This window comes from Protopterus annectens, chromosome 8.part0, assembly GCF_019279795.1.
Source record: "Protopterus annectens isolate FY-2018-M chromosome 8.part0, PAN1.0, whole genome shotgun sequence".
Classification (NCBI taxonomy): Eukaryota; Metazoa; Chordata; order Ceratodontiformes; family Protopteridae; genus Protopterus; species Protopterus annectens.
In genome coordinates this window covers 422,183,867-422,201,487 of record NC_056741.1, presented here as the reverse complement: position 1 = coordinate 422,201,487, position 17,621 = coordinate 422,183,867, and the positions used below count along the sequence as shown (strand labels likewise).

Genomic DNA, 17,621 nt, shown 5'->3' with positions numbered 1-17,621 from the left:
CCTTAGATCCAAATAATACATCATGCTGAACAGGAGCATCTAGCAATTTAGCCTTCACTTGTTCAGGTAAATTCTGCTCACGAAGCCAAGCATGTCTCCTAATAACAGTACCAGAGGCAGCAGCCCTGCAGGAAGCCTCTAACTCATCAAAACCACAATGTAAACTATGTTTGCTAACTTGTTCAGCTGCATGCAACACATCCTGTAATTCCTTGTCCTCGGCACATGCAGGAAAGGTAGAAAGCCTTTGTTTTAAAACAGATAAAAGAAATTGTTGATACTTAAACATGTGAAACTGTCAATTTAAAGCTCTAATAGAAAGGGTAGCTGAAGTATAAACCCTTTTTTCCCCACCTGTCCAGGGCACGAGAATCCTTTTCAGAGGGGATAGGATTCTTAGAGGAGCCGGCCTTAGCAGCCTTGGAACCCTGCGAAATAGTTTCAGGATCAGCAGAAGGGTTCTTAAATAAGAATTGATGGGAATCAGGGACCCTGTAAAATCTATCAGGCTTAGATGGAGCAGGAGGCATGGAATCAGGATTCAAGTTAGCTTCAGAGAAAGCATCATCCACAATGTAAAGAACAGGAGGAATAGCTAAAGGCCTGTGTTGAGGGAGAAGAAGAAATTCCCTAAGTCTCTTTTTGGAAGCAGAGTAATCCTGACCTTCCCAATGAAAATGCTCTCTCATCTCATGCAAGGTTTCCCCAAAAGGGAAATCTTCAGGGGGAGAGGCAGAGGGAACAGAATCCTCTGCATCCGAATCCTCACAAGGAGGAAAAGAATAATCCTGATCAGAGGAAGATACTGAAGATATAGAAACCTGATCAGAGGAATCATAAGGGATATCCTGTCTAGGCCTTTTCTCAGGAGGAGGATGAGAGCCCTTAATCATGGTTAATAAATCCTCAGCCATCCGTAGTAATTGCTTCCGAGTCTTAGGAGCTGAACCCGAAGAAGCTTGAGCAGAAAGTCTGGGTTTAACAGGAGTCTTTGACTTAGCCTTTGTCTTCGTGGAAATAGTAATATGTGAAGGCCTGAAAACCCCCTCAGAAGCCGGTACCTGCACAGCGGTTCCGGACCCATCTGAAGGAGCGACGTCTGAAGGTCCTGCAGCAGACAAATTAATAGGCCTAGATGGCTCCCCATGGGAGTCCGTGTCGGCCATCGGTTCTGAAGTGGCGGACGACAGGGGCTGGAAAAGCACCTCACTGACGACCGCCGAACCCGAAGCTGGCTCCGGCTGCAAAGTATCCTGTTTGGACCTCAGAGGCCTGTCCTTGTCTTTGCGTTTCTTCTGTATTCCGATAGTCGGTAAAGTATCCGACGACATCCTGTAATTCGTCTACCGAAGTAATTCAAGGCCCAATCGTACCTACGCTTGATGGTGCGAGAATTAAACCTGGCACAGAACCGACAGCAAGAAATGTCGCGGTCAGGGCCTAAGCAAGGTAGACAGTAAGAGTGGAAATCTTTATGAGGTATTTGTTTTCCACACGATACACAATTATTAACTTTTTCTGACATCGGAGGAGCAAGAAAAAGGTTTGCTTTGAGAAGAGAAGTAGAAAACTTCGGACCGACGACAATCACACCACGTTGTCTTGAAAACGCCAACCAACAACTAGCGAACTGCTTTGCACCGCACGGCAAGAAAGGCTGGAGAAGATGGCGTCGGCTGTCAGTTTATACCCATGCGTCCTGACGTCAGGGTACTGGCGGATACAGCCGACGCCGGACCCAGACTTTGATATTCTGGCCGACCTCGGGCTGCCTGCCGGCAGGAGTACCCTACAGTTATGACTGCAACAGTGAAACACGAAGAACATCTGCATTTAAATAAAGCAAGGCATATTACATCATTTACTCTTTGCAAACGTAAAAAGGGAAATCATGCTCACAAGCAATGGCTATGGTCCTGGATACCAAATGTAAAAATGTTACATATTATTACACAGTACAAACTTAAATTGCTAGTATAATGTTTAAAAACATATAATACAGGCATATTAGAACATATTAAATGTTTCATAAATATACATACAATTATACTGGTGCTTCAAAGGGCATAAAGTTAAGCACTCCGAACATACAACTTCCTATGAAAAAGTCACTTCAGATTAAAAAATGTGCCAACATTTATCGTACCCGTTCAATTCTAACTAGTATACTTTCACATCACTTAAGTGTGTCATCATACTGAAATGGGCAAGACTAAAAATAAAAAATAAAATAAAACTGCACTAAATGCACTATGTTCAGCTCAGTGGCTCTAGATATAAACATGTGTATGCATGTATTCTAAGTTAATTCTAGGTTCATAGTCACATGAATGGTTATAAAGTAATAAACATCCACATATGGGAACAAAGGGATGCCTTATCTATTTAACGCCTTAAGCTTCAAAAGAATAGATATAGATAAGTGGTCATTTAAGCCTGGCCAGTGTGTGGAATCTAACCTGATCTGCCAAAATAATTTGGCTTTTTCTAACAGGTAAGGACAGGCTCCTCCTCTTAAGGAAGGGGATATGGTGTCCAGCACAACAAACTTAAATTTGTGGTCAGTGTACTGATTAATGTGTTTTGCCTGCACATTGACTACACAATGGTCCCTAATGTTTCGAAGGTGTTCGCCTATTCTACTTTTAAGTTTCTGCTCCGTTTTGCCAATGTAAAAACATGGGCAAAACTCAAAGAGGGCACAGTAAACTACCTTGTCGGAATTATAGTTGAATTTGTCCTTAATCCTTAGTTTCATGCCATTTATAGTGGTTTCATTTCCCTCTAATATGTAGGGGCAAAACTTACATGAACCACATTTGGGCATATAACCTGCCTTATGTCATTTATCCTGGTGTTCTAATAGGGATTTTGTGTTCTGCTCTTTACGGAAAACACAAGTGGGTTTGTTCCCCAAAATAGTTCTCAAATCTGTTTCATTTGTTAGCAGTTTCCAGTTCATTTCTAGGATGTTCTTAATAGAGTAGGCGTCAAATGAAAAAGTAGTATGAAAAAGTACAGTTGTATACACTTGCCATAAATGTAGATGTTCGAATCTATTCACCGTTGCAGTCCTTACAAAATGGGTTATCCGGCTCCCAGTAGCCCAGTCTGCCAGAATACCAAAGTCCTTGGTATATGACATAATTTAGATTTGACAGGTTCAGAAAGGGGCTGTTCCCTGAGCCAAGCAGGTCTTCTAATGACAGAACCAGTGGGTGCTGCCCTGCGTGAAGCCTCCAAAGTGTCGAAACCACAATGTAGAGAATGTTTAGTGACAAGAGTGGCATAATTCAATAAATCATGCATGTCCTTACTCTCCATCAAGGAAGGAACACCAGCAATTTTAGCCTTAATAGCCACCAAAGTATGCTGCTGATACTTAAGCATATGAAAAAGACAATTAACAGACCTAATAGCCAGGGTGGAAGAAGTATAAACCTTTTTACCCCATCTATCCAAGGCCCTAGATTCTCTGTCAGAAAGAACAGGATTTTTACTCTGTAGTAATTGTACTTTTTGTAACCTAAAACCATGACTGTAATCTTTTCGTGTATTTGGAGCTTTTCTCCCCAGGACTCCATTGAAAATGGGTTCTTTTTGGCCCAATGGACTATCCTGGTAAACCAACTGCAAATAAATAAATAAATTTTAGCAACCATGGATTTAACACCCTTAGGGCCCTGAGAAATAATCTCTGGATCAGCAGTAGGATTCTTGAAAAGGAACGGATGAGAATAGTACAGTTTTGTACCTACCATAAATGTAGATGTTCGAGTGTACACCCTGCTGCAGTCATCACACTTGGGTTATCCTGTCGTCAGGCGGTCCCGCAGTCAGCCGGAATTCCAAAGTCTTGGTCTGGCGTCGGTTGCTGTCGCTTCTTCCCTGACATCAGTGCGCCAGGGGTATGTATAATGCATCCGACGCCATTTTCTTCAGTTTTTCTTGCCCCAGATGTCAGGTTCCCCCAAAAAGGTGGTCAGTAATTAGTACCAAATTAAGTAATTTTTGCACAAACACAAAATCCCTCCAGCTATAAGCAAATACATCAGGAAGGTATTGTAGAGATTTAGCCAATTAGACTAGAGGGGATGGAGGGAGGGTAACCTGGACTGCAGCAGGGTGTACACTCGAACATCTACATTTATGGTAGGTACAAAACTGTACTATGTTCATCATGTTACCCTGCTGCAGTCATCACACTTGGGTAGAATCCCAAAGCTATGGATGGGTGGAGGAGTTACAGAGGGTTAGAGGAGGCTAGAAGGCCCTGCAGAACTGCAGTTGCGAAGCCAGCCCTAGTCTTAAAGTAAAGTGGTAAGTGATAGTGTTTGGTAAAGGTGTGTACTGAACTCCAAGTTCCAAAATCTCCTTGGTTGGAACCCCCCTGAGGAAGGATGTAGATGTAGCTGTTGCCCTGGGACCTAATGGTAGCAGGAACTAGTTTTCCATGATGGGTATAGCAGAAACGAATGCAATGTCCTATCCATTTGGAAATGGTTTGTTTTGATATAGCATTCCCTTGAGAAGCTGTAGCATAAGATACAAAGAGCTGGTCAGATTTTCTGAAAGCCTTAGTTTTATCCGAGTAGTAGCGAAGTTGCCTGTGAATGTCCAAGGAATGCAGGAATCTTTCTCCTTTGTTCTGTGGGTTTGGGAAGAAAGTGGGTAAGTGAATGGTTTGATTTAAAGACACACTAGAAACCACCTTAGGCATGAAGGAAGGATTAGTTCGTAGAGAAACTCTGTCTTGATGGAAAATGAGGAAAGGTTCCACTGCCATTTGTGCCTACAGCTCTGAGACTCTTCTAGCTGAAGTTATTGCTAACAGGGCAGTCTTCCATGATAGGAACTGTAGTTCTGCAGAGAAAGCTGGTTCAAAGGGAGGTAGCGTAAGTTTTTCCAGAACAAAATTTAGGCCCCATGTTGTAGGTGCTCTCCTGGGGGGCCTAATGTTTTTTGCCCCTCTGAGGAACTGCCTTAGAAGTGGATGCGAAAATAAGGGTGGTTCCGTGTTGTAGTGGGCTGAAATAGCTGATGCATGGATTTTAATGGAAGAAAAAGAAAGTCCTTTGTGCAACTTCTCAGTTAAATACTGTAGAATCATAGGCATGTGAGGCTGAAGTGTGTTTTGGCCTTTAGCATGGTTCCAGGCACAAAACCTTTTCCATTTGTCCGAATAGGCCTTCCTGGTGCTGGGCCTCCTAGCTTCCAGAATAACATCCATAACTGCTCGGGAAAGAGGAGCTGGCTGGATCTTTAGGTGATTTGCCATGCAGCCAGATTTAAGGTTTTTAGCTGGCTGTGAAGAATCCGATTGTTTTGCTGTGTGAGCAAATGGGCAATTTGTGGTAAGATCCAAGGTGGGCCCTGGGCCATATTCCTCAATAGTGGGTACCAGTGCTGGCGTGGCCAGTCTGGGGCTATGAGTATCAGTCGTGGTCTCTCCCTTTCTGACTTTCAGAAGCACCTTTGTGAGGACAGGCAATGGAGGGAAGGTATATACTGTCAGGTTTTCCCAAATGAATGAGAGTGCGTCCACTTTCCAAGCTTGATGGTGAAATGTCCTTGTACAAAATTTTGTTAGTTGATAGTTTTGAGGACTGGCAAACAGGTCTATGTCTGGAAGGCCCCATTTTTGAGTTATCATTGCAAATACTTGTGGATCCAGTTTCCACTCGTGGGGATCCATGATGTTTCTGCTGAGGTCATCTGCCAATGTGTTCTTTTGTCCTGGCAGGAAATGAGCTTGTAACTGAACTTGGTAAGCCAGAGCTGTGTTCCATAAGGTCATTGCTTGCCTGCATAGAGGGTAGGAGTGTGTACCCCCTTGTTTCTTTATGTACCACATTACTGTGGTGTTGTCCGTCCTTATTGTAAGTTGTCCTGGATGTAATAGATTCTTGAAGGCTGTCAGAGCACTCTGTACAGCTAGCATCTCTTTTTGATTGATGTGCAGATTCCTTTGATCTGCAGTCCATACACCTTGAACGCACTGTCCTGCCATGTGTGCCCCCCAGGCGTAGTCCGATGCATCTGTTGTGATAGTTTGCCTAGCTGGGGGCAAGGTGGAAAGGCTGACCCTTGTTGAGGTGACATGCCAGTGACCACCATAAAAACTCCTGCTGTAGGCAGGGAATGAGAGATATCATTGTGTCCAAGCTGTGGCTGTGTTGAGACCATACGCTTTTTAGGTACCACTGTAATTTCCTCATATGCAGCTTTGCAAATGGTATTAGTAGTATGCAAGATGCCATGAAGCCCAAGGCCTGCAGAATTTTTCTTGCAGGTAGTTGGGTCTTTGTTGCCATTGTTTTGGAATATTGAGTCAGTTGTTTGTCTGGCGTCAGATAAGCCTTCTGGGCCGTTGTATTCAAGCTGGCACCCAGGAATGTCATATTTCGTGAGGGTACTAGTTTTGATTTCTTTTCGTTTACTGTGTACCCCAGGCAACTTAGAAGATGTTTTACAAAAGCCAGATGTTGTAAGAGGATGCCTTGCTTTCTGCTTGTATGAGGCAGTCGTCCAGGTATGGGTATATTTGAATTCCTCTTTGTCTGCAGTATGCAATTACTGGTGCCAGGCATTTTGTGAAGACCCTGGGCGCAGTAGATAAGCCAAAGGGCAGCGCAGAGAATTGGTAATGGGTTGAACCTGCAATGAAACAGAGGTATCTTCTGCAACTTTGTCTGATAGGGGCATGCAGGTATGCCTCCTTGAGGTCCAACGTTACTAGCCATGCTTTCTTGCCCAACATGGGAAGAATCTGCTGTAGTGTTAGCATCTTGAATTTGGGTACTTGTAAGAAGGTGTTTAGAATTTAAAGGTCCAGAATTAGTCTCCAGGCATTGTCCTTTCTGGGAACTAGAAAGAGTCTTGAGTAAAATCCTTGGCCTTGCTCTCGAGTAGGTACCAGTTGAATGGCTCTCATGTCCATGAGAGCTGTAATTTGTCTTTGTGCCTCTGCCCATTAATTTTGTGGCAGGTTTGGCATTCCTCTTTTCATTGGTAAAGTGTGAAATTGGAATCTGTATCCTTGTGAAATTATGTCTAGGACCCATTTGTCCTTTGTGACAATGTGCCAGTTGTCTGAAAAAAGAGCGAGTTTTCCTCCCAGGGGGGCTGCCAAGAGAGTGTTGCTTGGCCAGATGAGGTGCAAGTCACTGAGTTTGCCTTCTGGTAGTTTGAGACCTGTCTTCTCCTCCCTTCTGTGCTGCAGTGCCCCATTGCCGAGGTTTGTACTGGGCTTGTGGTTGTCCTCTGCCTCATGGACGTCTGTATTTACCCCTCTGTGGTCTGTCAGTAGGTGGAAAGGACCAATTTTTTGTTGGCCAATTTCTGCTGAAGCGAGGGGGCTGTACCTGTAGGAAATCATTGACTGTCTGCATAGATTTTGCCTTATCCTCCATTTTCTTTAAGACGACTTCTGCTTTAACTCCAAAAAGAACATCCTGCTGTAAGGGAGCATCTAGAAGCTTTGCTTTAACATGATCAGGCAGAGTTTGTTCCTTTAACCAAGCATGCCTACGTATAACAGACCCAGTGACAGCTGCTCTGCGGGAGGCCTCCAAAGAATCAAACCCACATTGTAAAGTATGTTTGCCCACCTGTTCAATTGCATGCAACAGATCCTGCATTTCTTTCAACTCAAGATTGTTGAGGAAGTGTGCTCATTTTTTGTTTTAACTGAGACATTAGGAGTTGCTGATATTTTAACATGTGAAAAGTACAGTTTTGTACCTACCATAAATGTAGATATTTGAGTGTTCACCCTGCTGCAGTCATCACACTTGGGTTATCCTGTCGTCAGGCAGTCCCGCAGTTGGCCGGATTTCTAAAGTCTTCGTCCGACGTCAGTTATTGTCACCTCATCCCTGATGTCAGTGCGCCAGGGGTACATATACTGCAACCGATGCTATTTTCTTCAGTTTTTCTTGCCCCAGATGTCAGGTGCCCACAAAAAGGTGATCAAAGTTAGTACCAAATGGTGTGAACACTGTACAAACACAAAATCCCTTCAGCTATAAGCAAATACATCAGTAAGCCATAGCAGAGATTTAGCCAAAAGATCAGAGGGGTTGGAGGGAGGGTAACCTGGACTGCAGCAGGGTGAACACTCGAACATCTACATTTATGGTAGGTACAAAACTGTACTATGTTCATCGTGTTACCCTGCTGCAGTCATCACACTTGGGTCGAGTCCCAAAGCTAAGGCAGGGTGGAGGTATCATAGAGGGTTAGTGGAGGCAATGAGACCCTGCAGAACTGCAGTGGCGAAGCCTGCCCTGGACTTAGAATAAACAGGTAGGTGATAGTGTTTGGAGAAGGTGTGTACTGAACTCCAAGTTGCAGCTTCTAAAATTTCCTTGGTAGGGACCCCTCTGAGAAAGGCTGTAGAGGTAGCTGTTGCCCTGGTAGAGTGGGATCTAATGGTAGTAGGAACTGGTTTCCCATGATGGGTATAACAGAACCGTATGCAATGGCCTATCCATTTAGAAATGGTTTGTTTGGATATAGCCCTCCCTTGAGAAGCTGCAGCATAGGATACAAAGAGCTGGTCAGTTTTTCTGAAAGCCATAGTTTTGTCCAAGTAGTAACGAAGCTGCCTGTGAATGTCCAAGGAATGCAAGAGTCTCTCACCTTTGTTCTGTGGATTGGGAAAGAAAGTGGGTAGATGGATGGTTTGATTTAAAGCTACACTGGAAACCACCTTAGGCATGAAGGAAGGATTAGTTCGTAGAGAAACTCTGTCTTGATGAAAAATGAGGAAAGATTCCACTGCCATTAGTGCCTGCAATTCTGAGACTCTCCTAGCAGAAATTATTGCCAGGAGCAGGGCAGTCTTCCAAGATAGGAACTGAAGGTCTGCAGAGAAAGCTGGTTCAAAGGGAGGTAAAGTTAGTTTTTCCAGAACAAAGTTGAGGTCCCACGTTGGTGTAGGAGCTCTTCTAGGTGGTCTAATGTTTTTTGCCCCTCTGAGGAACTGCTTTAGAAGAGGATGTGAAAATAAAGGTGGATTCGTGTTGTAGTGAGCTGAAATAGCTGAAGCATGGATTTTAATTGAGGAGAAGGAAAGTCCTTTGTGCAACATCTCTGCTAAATACCGCAGAATGTGAGGCATATGAGGCTGAGTTGTGTCTTGGCCTTTAGCTTGATTCCAGGCAGAAAACCATTTCCATTTGTCCGAGTAAGCCTTCCTGGTGCTTGGCCTCCTGGCTTCCAGAATAACATCAAGAACTGCTTGTGAAAGAGGGGCTGGTTGGATGTTTAAAAGATTCGCCATGCAGCCAGGTTTAAGGTTTTTAGCTAGCTGTGTAGAATCTGTTTGTTTTGCTGCATGAGCAAATGAGGTATTTGAGGCAATATCCATGGTGGGCTGTGAGCCATATTCTTCAATAGTGGGTACCATTGCTGGCATGGCCAGTCTGGGGCTATGAGAATCAGTTGAGGTTTCTCCTTTTTGACCTTCAAAAGAACCTTTGTGAGAAGAGGTAATGGAGGAAAGGCATATGCTGTCAGGATTTTCCAACTGAAGGAGAGAGTGTCCACTTTCCAAGCTTGATGGTGAAATGTCCTTGTACAAAATTTTGTCAGTTGGTAGTTTTGAGGACTGGCAAACAGGTCTATATTTGGTAGGCCCCATTTTTGAGTTATCATTGTAAATATTTGTGGGTCTAGCCTCCACTCGTGGGGATCTTTGATGTTTCTGCTTAGGTCGTCTGCCAATGTGTTTTTCTGTCCTGGCAGGAATTGAGCTTGTAACTGGACTTGGTAAGCCAGAGTTGTGTTCCATAAGATTATTGCTTGCCTGCAAAGAGGGTAGGAATGTGTGCCCCCTTGTTTGTTTATGTACCACATTACTATGGTGTTGTCCATCTTTATTGCAAGTTGTCCTAGATGTAGAAGATCCTTGAAGGCCGTCAGAGCTTTCTGTACAGCTAGCATCTCTTTTTGATTTATGTGCAGTTTTCTTTGTTCTGCAGTCCATAGGCCTTGAATGCATTGCCCTGCCATGTGTGTCCCCCAGGCATAGTCTGAAGCGTCTGTTGTGACGGTTTGCCTGGTTGGGGGCAACGTGAAAGGCTGACCCTTGTTGAGGTGACATGCCTGTGCCCACCATAGAAATTCCTGTTGAAGGCAGGGAATGAGAGATATCACTGTATCCAAGCTGTGGCTGTGTTGAGACCATACACTTTTTAGGTACCACTGTAATTTCCTCATATGCAATTTTGCAAACGGTATTATCAGAATGCAAGATGCCATGAAGCCCAAAGCCTGCAGAATTTTTCTTGCAGTTAATTGGGTCTTTGTTGCCATTGTCTTGAAATATTGAGTCAGTTGTAGTTGCTTGTCTGGTGTAAGATAAGCCTTCTGGGCCATTGTGTCCAAGCTGGCACCCAGGAATGTCATTTTTTGTGAGGGTACTGGTTTTGACTTCTTTTCGTTTACTGTGTACCCCAGACAATTTAGTAGATGCTTCACAAAAGCCAGATGATGTAAGAAAATGTCTTTTCTTTCTGCTTGGATGAGGCAGTCCAGGTATGGATATAGCTGAATTCCTCTTTGTCTGCAGTATGCAATTACTGGTGCCAGGCATTTTGTGAAAACGATGGGCGCAGTAGATAAGCCAAAGGGCAGTGCACATAATTGGTAATGGGTTGAACCTGCAATGAAACGGAGGTATCTTCTGAAACTTTGTCTGATAGGGACATGCAGGTATGCCTCCTTGAGGTCCAACGTTACCAGCCATGCTTCCTTGCCCAACATGGGAAGTAGCTGCTGTAGTGCTAGCATCTTGAATTTTGGGACTTGTAGGCAAGTGTTTAGAATTGAAAGATCCAGAATTGGTCTCCAAGCATTGTCCTTTCTGGGTACTAGAAAAAGAGCCTTGAGTAAAATCCTTGGCCTTGCTCTTGAATCGGTACCCGTTGAATGGCTCTCATGGCCATGAGAGCTGTAATTTGTTTTTGAGCCTCTGCCCTTTGATTTAGTGGCAGGTTTGGCATTCCTCTTATCATTGTCAAGGTATGAAAGTGGAATCTGTATCCTCGTAAAATAATGTGTAGGACTCATTTGTCCTTTGTGACCATGTGCCAGTTGTCTGCAAAAAATGCTAGTTTTCCCCCCAAGAGGGATAACAAAGGAGCTTTGTTTGGCCAGTCGAGGTGCAAGTCATTGAGTTTGCCTTCTGGTGGGTTGAGACCTGTCTTCTCCTCCTTTCTGGGTTGGAGTGCCCCATTGGCAAGGTTTATACTGGGCTTGCGGTTGTCCTCTGCCCCTTGGGCACCTGTATTTACCCCTCTGAGGTCTGTCAGTGGCTGGAAAGGACCAATGTTTTTGTTGGCCAGTTTCTGCTGAAGCGAGGGGGTTGTACCTGTAGGAAATCTTTGACTGTCTGCATTGATTTCGCCTTATCTTCCATTTTCTTTAGCACTTCTTCTGCTTTAACTCCAAAAAGAACATCCTGCTATAAGGGTGCATCCAGTAGTTTTGCTTTGACATGATCAGGTAGACTTTGTTCCTTTAACCAGGCATGCCTACGTATACCTGATCCAGTGACAGCTGCTCTGCAGGAGGCCTCCAAAGAATCAAACCCACATTGTAAGGTATGTTTGCCCACCTGCTCGGTGGCGTGCAATAAATCCTGTACTTTTCAATTCAGATTGTTGGGGAAGGGAGGTAATCATTTGTTTTAAGTGAGAGATTAGAAACTGCTGATACTTGAGCATATGAAATTGACAATTTAGTGCTCTCATAGCTAATGTGGCTGAGGTGTAAACCTTTTTCCCCCACCTGTCTAGTGCTCTTGAGTCCCTCTCAGAAGGTATTGGGTTTTTAGCCATGGAAGCCTTAGCCCCCTTGGGACCCTGGGAGATAGTCTCTGGGTCAGCTACTGGGCGTTTATAAAGAAATTTGTGGTAATCAGGTACTCTGTAGAATCTGTCAGGCTTAGCCGGAGCAGGAGGTAGAGAGTCTGGGTTGAAACTGGATTCTAAATAGACATCATCCACAATGTCCAAAACAGGTAGGATGGCTAGAGGTCTGTGTTGGGGGAGTAAAAGAAACTCTCTGAGCCTTTTCTTGGAATCAGAAAAATTCTGACCTTCCCAGTGGAAATGTTCCCTCATAGTGTGTAAAGTTTCCCCAAAGAGTAGTCTTCAGGAGGGGAAGCAGAGGGAATAGGGTCCTCAGCATCAGAATCTTCATAAGGAGAGTAGGAATAGTCTTGGTCTTCAGAGGAATCCGAAGAAACAGACAGTTGGTCAGAAGAAGCAGAATCTTCCTCTTGTCTAGGCCTTTTGTCAAGAGGAGGCTGTGAACCCCTGATAAGAGAAATCAAATCTTCAGCCATTTTGAGCATCTGTTTCTTAGGCATAGAGCCTTGAATAGGAGACTGAAGTGTAGTCTTTTTAGCTGTAGAAGGAGTCTTAGACTTAGAAAACATTTTGACTGAGTCGTCTGTCTGAAAACGCCCTCAGAAACCGATGGCGTTTCCGAAGCACCGACGTCCTTAGAAGGTATATCATCGAAAGGGCCTGAAGTAAAAGGCTGCGTCGGCCTAGTACATTCCATCAAAATATCCGTAGCAGTCTCGGGTTCCAGGACTGCGGTAGTCAGGGGCTGCGTCAGAGCCTCACAGATAACCAGAGAACCGGAGACCGGATCAACTGAGGCCTCGGAATCGGGTTTAGGCCTTGGCTGTCGGTCCTTGTCCCTGCATTTTTTGTGCACGCCGGTAGTCCGTAGCTCCGACGGCATGTTATAGTTAAATTTTCTACCAAAAAACCGTCATGCGAAATCAAATCACCTTTTAATAGTACGCTTATAAAACCTAGCACAAAAACGACAAGAAGTGACGTCGTGATCAGGGCCTAGGCAAGGTATGCAGTAAGAATGAAAATCCTTATGAGGTATTTGCTTCCCACAAGAAATACAATTATTAGCTTTTTCTGACATCGGTCTGAGGCAAGAAAAGTTTCCCCAACGGGGTACTTAGCTTTATTGAAGACTTCGGATCTGAAATTCGACTTCGATAATCTCAGGAGTCGGCCGACCGGCACTTGCGAACTGCTTCTGCTTCGGGCACCGCGCGGCAAGAAAGACTGAAGGAAAATGGCGTCTGTTGCAGTATATGTACCCCTGGCGCACTGACGTCAGGGATGAGGCGACAACAACCGACGTCGGACCAAGACTTTGGAAATCAGGCCGATTGCGGGACCGCCTGACGACAGGATAACCCAAGTGTGATGACTGCAGCAGGGTAACACGATGAACATCTGGCAATTTAGTGCCCTCATAGCTAGAGTGGCTGAGGTGTAAACCTTTTTCCCCAACCTGTCTAGTGCTCTGGAGTCCCTTTCGGAAGGTACAGGATTTTTAGCCATAGAAGCCTTAGCCCCTTTGGGACCCTGGGTGATAGTCTCTGGATCAGCAACAGGACTTTTATAAAGAAATTTGTGGGAATCAGGTACTCTGTATTATCTATCAGGTTTGGCCGGAGCAGGAGGCAGAGAATCTGGGTTCAAACTGGATTCTAAGTCAACATCATCCACAATGTCTAAAACTAGGGGGATGGCAAGTGGTCTGTGCTGGGGGAGTAAAGAAACACTCTGAGCCTTTTCTTTGAGTCAGAGTAGTCCTGACCTTGCCAGTGAAAATGTTCCCTTATAGTGTGTAAAGTTTCCCCAAAGGAGTAGTCTTCAGGAGGAGAAGCTGAGTGAATAGAATCCTCAGCATCAGAATCTTCATAAGGGGAGAAGGAGTAATCTTGGTCCTCAGAGGAGCCTGAGGAAATAGAAACTTGTTCAGAGGAGGCATAATCTTCCTCTTGTATAGGCCTTTTGTCAGGAGGGGTTTGGGAACCCCTGATTAAAGAGATCAAATCTTCAGCCATTTTGAGCATCTGTTACTTAGGCATGGGGCCTTGAACAGGGGACTGAAGTGCAGTCTTTTTAGGTTTAACAGGAGTCTTAGTCTTAGCATATGTTTTTATGGTGAGCGTAGTCGGTCTGAAGACGCCTTCAGAAACCAAAGGTGTTTCTGTAGCACCGACATCTTTTTCAGCAGTATCGTCGGTAGGGTCAAACAAAATGGCTGCGTCGGCCTAGTACTTTCCGCCGAAAGTTCAGAAGCGGTCTCGGGTTCCAGGTCTGCAGTAGTCAGGGGATGCGTCGGAGCCTCACTGAAGACCGGAGAACCGGAGACCGGACCAGCCGAGGCCTCGGAGTTTGGTTTGGGTCTAGGCTGCCTGTCCTTATCCTTGCATTTTTTGTGCACGCCGGTAGTCGGTTGCTCCGACGGCATATTGTAGTTAAATTTTCTACCGAAGTAGTGTCGTGCGAAATCAAAGCGTCTTTTTATAGTACGCCTATTAAACCTAGCACAAAAATCACAACTTTGGAATTCCGGCAGACTGCGAGGCCGCCTGACGACAGGATAACCCTAGTGTGATGACTGCAGCAGGGTAACACGATGAACATCAGGAACTCTATAATACCTGTCAGGCTTTCTGGGAGCAGGAGGAACAGAATTAGGAGTCAAAGAATTCTCCATGAAAACCAACAACTTCCAAAACCAAAGGGATAGCCAAAGGCTTATGCTGTGGCAAATACAACAATTCCCTAATCCGTTTCTTAGACTGAGGGTAGTCCTGACTTTCCTATTTGAAATGCTCCCTAAGAGTATTCAGAGTATCTTCAAAAGAAAAATTTCTGGAGGGGAGGCAGAAGGGATGGAGTCCTCAAAACCAAAAAAAAGTGGAGAGTTTCCCTCTTCATCAGCAGAGTTGCTGGAAACCTCAGAGTCTGAAGCAGAGAAAGCTTCTGGGGACAATTCCCTACTCCTTTTAGGAGGAGGTGGCTCAGAGCCCTTGATAAGGGTCAAGGGATCACTAGCCACTTTAACCATCTGAGCCTGAGGCATTTGAGGGGAGGCCGGCACCTGCTTTGGAGTAGATTTTCGTCTGGATGGCCTGCTAGAAAGCCGGAGGGACTCAGGAGGCCTAGCCACCGTAGAAGTCTGAATTAAGGTCGTCGGTCTGGATCTGGTCTCCGGGCGGAGAAGAGAGGCCTCAGAAGCCAGCACCTGCTTAGCTGCTCCGAATCCATCAGAGGCGGCGACTGGCAGAGGGTCAGAAGAAGAAGAAGTAGAGGCCTGCAGTATGGAGGACTCAGAAAAGTTTTCCGCAGACGCCTGCTGCTGAACCGCCGCAGACTGCAGGGGCAAAGAAAGTGCCTGACTACCACTGGGCCGACAACCAACTTAACAAGGACGTCGTCAGCTAATTTGACCCTAAGCCTGTCGCGGTCCTTATCCTTGTGCTTCTTAGGAACATCTGAAGTCGGCAGACCGGAAGACGCCATACCGACGAACTTAGGCCAAACTCCAAAATTCTTGAATAAGATCCTAGCTCTACAGCATATGGTACGCGGGTTGAAAGAAGCACAGAGAACACAATTAGGGACGTCGTGCTCAAGGCCCAAACAAGTAATACAATAGGAGTGAACATCACAGTGCGGAATCGGTTTTCCACAGGCAAGACAGTTATTAACTTTCTCTGACAAAAGGTAAAACAAGAAAAGAGGGTCCCCAATGGGGTACTTATCTGTGGATGTCTTCAACTAAGCAGTCGGAATACAAAAAGAAGGTACTCGGCCGACCGGCACTCATGCAAAATGCTTCTGCTTTGGGCTCCGCAGCAAGAAAACCTGAGGAAATGTCATCGGCTGCCTTCTTTTGTACCTGACGTCAGGCCTAAACCGAAGGCAGCCGATGTCGTATACCAAGGACTTTGGTATTCTGGCCAACTGTGGGCTATCGGGAGTCGAATAACCCATTTTGTAAGGACTGCAACAGTGAAACACAATGAACAACAGGATTTAAACAAGCTAGTATCATTTGTCTCTGTCACTGAAACAACTACATTTGAGGTAGGTTCAATCATTACACTCATGGTAGAATTAGGAACAGAATGGTCACAAAAGGGCACTTCTGTGTCCAGGAGGGGGGTAAAGTAGCCACTCTCTCGTTTGACCAGGACTTCATTTTTAATACTGTCAACTAGGTTTTGTGGATAACCTCTTCTGAGAAACATGTTACATAAATGTCACATTCATCCAAAAAGGCCCTTTTTAGTGAGGTCATTCTGGCAGCTCTAACAAATTGGCCTTTCAGGACGCCCCTTTTCCTGTGTAAAAGGGTGGCAGCTCGTAAAGTGTGAGAAATAGTTAGAGTATGTACTTTTGTGATAGATCTCAGATGTGAATCTCTTGCTGACTATGTCTTTAAGTAATACATCTAAACAGTCTATTTGTGTCTCACTGATGGTGTGTGTAAATCTAAAAAAAAAGTTGAACTGTTAATATATTCCAGAAAATGGTCAATCTGCTGTTAGGACCATCCCAAAGAATAAAAATGTCGTCCAGAAACTGAGTGTACATGTGACAGAATGGGAAAAAAAATGGGGATTTAATAAGATGTTTTTTCCCATTGTAACATCACAATGTTGGCGTACATACCCCCATACGCTGAACCCATTGCCACGATTGATGCAAAAACTGTTAACTTTTAAGCAAATTACACCAGTTTGCCACGCATCCATTTCCAATTCTGTAAAGCATCACTGCATTCTGCCTCACATTTATGCCCTGTCCCTTGTTAACTTATTTTTTCTTCTGGTAACTCACTAAAGATTACTGTCAGTCAATAATGCCAGTCATTACAGTTTTATAGTTTTTATTGTGTAGAGTGTACTTCCATGCAACACTTACTGCTCTGATAAAACTTTATGCAATTTGTAGTTGTTTAGCACATATACTGACAAACTGCTTCTTGTAAGTCAAAGAATTACAGGGTTTGAATCCATTCACTTCCACTTGACTACTTTGAGACTCGCATCAAGTCATCTTATTAGACAATGCTCCTGGGTAACCCCTTTACCATTCGGCACTTTATCTTTATCTATTGGGTTTACCTGGTTAACAAATGCATCAAATTTAATATTTGTCCCTTATTGTCCCCCATTAGTTTTAGCTCTACTGAAAGGTATTTTAGTCTGTCATTTTAAAATTTGTGGCTTCTGACAAATTGTTTCAGACTGTGGTGACTAAGTAATGACAGGCATGTGAGTTTCAGATTTTGCATCCTTCAAAAATGTTTGAAAATAGAAGGCTTGTTATTCTACTGATGTTAAGAATATCAAGGAAAATACTTAAAAGCTGTTTTTGATTTTGTTCTTTGTTTCCGATTTTTGAACTAAGAGATTGAGAGAGAAGATGGGAGTTGCAATGTATGAGTCTGACATCAGTGAACTGACATACATTTCTGGGCATAACTTATGAATTTATTCATTCACTTGATCTCAAGCAAATATCTTAAGTGTATAGCCATACAAGTAGCTATAATTGATGGGTGCATGTGAGCACGCGCATGTGGGTCAAAGATCAAAGTACTTGCAATGTAGCAAGTACAGTGAAGAAATAATAACTGAGATGGAAAGAAAGAAGTGGTTTGTAATGGAGATTTAAGTAGAGATACTAACAGATAATATGATAAAAATTTGTTTATTTTTTGTGCAAGTGGGGGATCATGGACTTTCTCCAACATACAATGGTCCATAA

General features: G+C 44.2%; 1 protein-coding gene across 1 annotated transcript in view; it reads right to left on the bottom strand.

Annotated features, from left to right (window-relative positions):
* Nucleotides 1–17,621, bottom strand: part of MRPL9 (mitochondrial ribosomal protein L9) — a 341,838-nt gene that overhangs the window by 135,765 nt on the left and 188,452 nt on the right. The window lies entirely within an intron of this gene.